Source organism: Fundulus heteroclitus, chromosome 7, assembly GCF_011125445.2.
Source record: "Fundulus heteroclitus isolate FHET01 chromosome 7, MU-UCD_Fhet_4.1, whole genome shotgun sequence".
Classification (NCBI taxonomy): domain Eukaryota; kingdom Metazoa; phylum Chordata; class Actinopteri; order Cyprinodontiformes; family Fundulidae; genus Fundulus; species Fundulus heteroclitus.
Window position 1 is genome coordinate 16,523,585 of NC_046367.1, and position 2,986 is coordinate 16,526,570.

Sequence of the window (2,986 nt, forward strand, 5' to 3'; positions counted from 1 at the left end):
CAAGAACTACTCTGAGCCGTAATGAGGTGTTGTAGCGTCCCGAGGCGTTATCATTTGCCACATTATTATTTCAAAAGCTCCGACAACAGCACTGTGTCTGATGTAATTCTCATGCATATGGAAGGTGCTCCAGTGACTTGATATGCTGGTTTAGAGGAGGAGAACCCGTGGTAAGCGAAAAGAAAGAGCAATCACAATCCTAATGAGGCAAACGAGTGTTTGATTAGTCGGGGCCAGGCGTCAGATGGACACGCTGTTGTCTGTAATTAGCCTCTAGCGATACGATCTTTGCTTATTTATAAAATCATCTCATATAAATTAGATGACATAAAAAAAAAAAACAGCCACCTCCCTGCATCTGAGACCAACTATAAATAAAAATTGTCATTGTAACCTAATCAAATTATAAGACATATTCTGGTTGGGCTGTCAGTCGTCTAACTCTCTCTCTCTCTCTCTCTCTCTCTCTCTCTCTCTATTCCTCTCTTTCCCAGCAGATGAGGCAAAGCAAAGTGAATCCCCTGAGGTCCTCTCATCTCTCTTCAGGAGCTGCCGACTCTCTTCTCTTTATGGCACACCCAGAAGGATTAAGCGCAAATGGCATTCACATGATTTCAATAAACTCTGGGAGACGAGAACCAGCCTTTCAGTTTTTCTGCTGCAGAGGACATAAAGCAGACACCGAGGAACTGCAGGGGGAAAAAAAAAAGGAAGAGTGAACACACAGTTAATAATGTTCATAATAGGAAACTGCTCTGGTATGGCTGAAATGGAAATCCATTGTACTGAAATAAAAAAATAAAAACGACCCCCCCCCCCCCCCCCAACAGATGGCAGATGGTGATGTCATCTTTAAGGGCCCCACGGACCGGGTGAGACGTGAACCTGAGGGGACGCTGTCATAAAATGTGACCTCTCAAGAGACAAACAGTCGAATAAAAAGCTTTCAAAAGAGTCGGCTGAAGTCTGTATGAATCCACCAGGTAAACACTGACATTTTGTATGCACCTCATCAGACCGAAGATTTAAACTAGTATATTTCCTTTCCAAAAGTGAGAATATTCAAATAGCTTTTATTTAAGTTATTCAAATTATATGATCAGTTATTTAATTAACTTTTTTTTTTACATTCACATTAAAAACACATACTTTATTACTACTACTTATTAGGATTTTGTTTATTTGGACCAACACAAAGTAGTGCAGAAGAAGAAACACGTGATTATTACAAATTAAATTGGCTCAAATTGTATTCAGCCTTCCTGAAATAATACTGTGGAATTACCTTTAACTGCAAATGCTGTTGCAAGTACTTATTCTTCACAAGCTTTGCATCTGTGCAGACTGAAACACTCGCTTGTTCCTTTTAAAATAATAGCTGAGACTCAGCCAGATTGCATGGCTACCATCTATGTATATGGCTTTTTCAGTTTCATAATGGATTCTAAGTTTGACTTAGTTCTGGACTTTGACATTGCCTTTCTGACACTGTGCTTTGATTGACAATCAATGCACTGTATCTTTAGGGTCATTGTTCATATGGTGGGTGAACATCTATCCTAGTCTCCGGTCTCCAACAGTTTTTTTTAATTTTATTTTAAGGATAATCCTACATTTAGCTCCATCCATCCACCCAGGAATTCTGACTAGCTTCCTTATCTGCCAGAAAAAAAAAAATACATGAAGATTTCCACAGCATCATAGCATGATGCGGCCACCGCTGTGTTTCACTGTTGGTGCGGTGTGTGGGATGGTGCGTTCAGGGTGAAAAGCCATGCACCATTTTACAGGAAATTAAGTGTAATTCAGATTGACCTTTGCCCTTCAGCATGTGTGTGTGTGAGATCTCACACTTACAGTGTGAGGACCCACAGTCGCCTCCCCGGCTAAATAATGGTCGCTCCCACTGATGGTTCATAACGCTCCTTTAATGAATGTCTGTTCCTGGTAGTTTCTGTGGAAAACACCGGAAGAGCTTTAAAGAAAATAATGTAAAAACATAAAATCACGGTTTGCTCTTACACATAAACAAAGTTTCTTTCAGAATGGTTAAGAAGTATTGACAGCTGAGCTACGTAAAACTGTCTCTCACCCTGGAGTCATAACATTGCTGCAACAGCGCCCGCGACAAATTACCATGCATCGGTCACAATAAGACAATCTTAACAAACCCTTGGTTTTACCTGAATTAACCCACAAATGTTCCAAACACATGAAAAAATTAACGTACCTTGTGCCTGCAGTCAGCCAGGAGCTAAAATCACTTCAAAACCAACATATTATCTGTTTTATATTTCCTTCTTTCCTTATTTTCCCTCATTTTGTACTAAGTACCAGTCACTTCCTTCACTGGTGACACTTACAAAATAAGAGCGTGAATTTCAAAGTAAAAGGCGATGCACTTTAAAATTTACAAATGAGTAAAGCAAATTTAAACTGGTTTTTAATGGATTTGGTCACATTATTGGTCACTTACACCCACCCAAAGCCTGCCCCCCCCCCCGTGAAGAAAAAATATTGTTTTTGGGGGGTTAGGATGGGTTTAGGACTACGGTGTGAATTGAGTTTGGCTTAGGTTTAGGGTAAGGTGATGGCTAAGTCTAGGGTAATGTTTAAGTTTTTGGGGATAGACACTAGAACCCTGGCTACTTTCTCTTTTTATGTAGCGAGAACAGATGTCCACCAAAAATGGTAGCCCCCCAGGAAAAAGCCTTCAGCCCAAATATATTCAATAATTGTTTTAAAGGTACAAAGAATCATTTAATCCACTAAGACCTTATTTGCCATGTAGACACGAGCACTGTTGCGTTCATAGTCCAAATAGGTAAAAAGTGTATTTAAAAATCTCCTATGTTCCTTAAATCAAACTAACCTCAACAGTTACGGTTAGTTTTACGTTAGTAAGTATAAGTCCTCACATTTCAGCCCTTCTCTGTTTCCTTTGGCTTTTATTTGTGTCTGAAGTCCTTCCTGTCTTCTCCTGATC

The 2,986-nt window shown here is 39.7% G+C and overlaps 1 long non-coding RNA gene across 1 annotated transcript; it reads right to left on the minus strand.

Moving 5' to 3' along the window:
• Positions 1 to 463: 463 nt before the first annotated feature.
• Positions 464 to 2,342, minus strand: LOC118563608. Its single transcript, XR_004931298.1, has 3 exons — positions 2,231 to 2,342; positions 1,858 to 1,954; positions 464 to 689 (listed from the first exon to the last, which is right to left on the minus strand). It is a non-coding gene; the product is annotated as an uncharacterized LOC118563608 (long non-coding RNA).
• Positions 2,343 to 2,986: the final 644 nt, after the last annotated feature.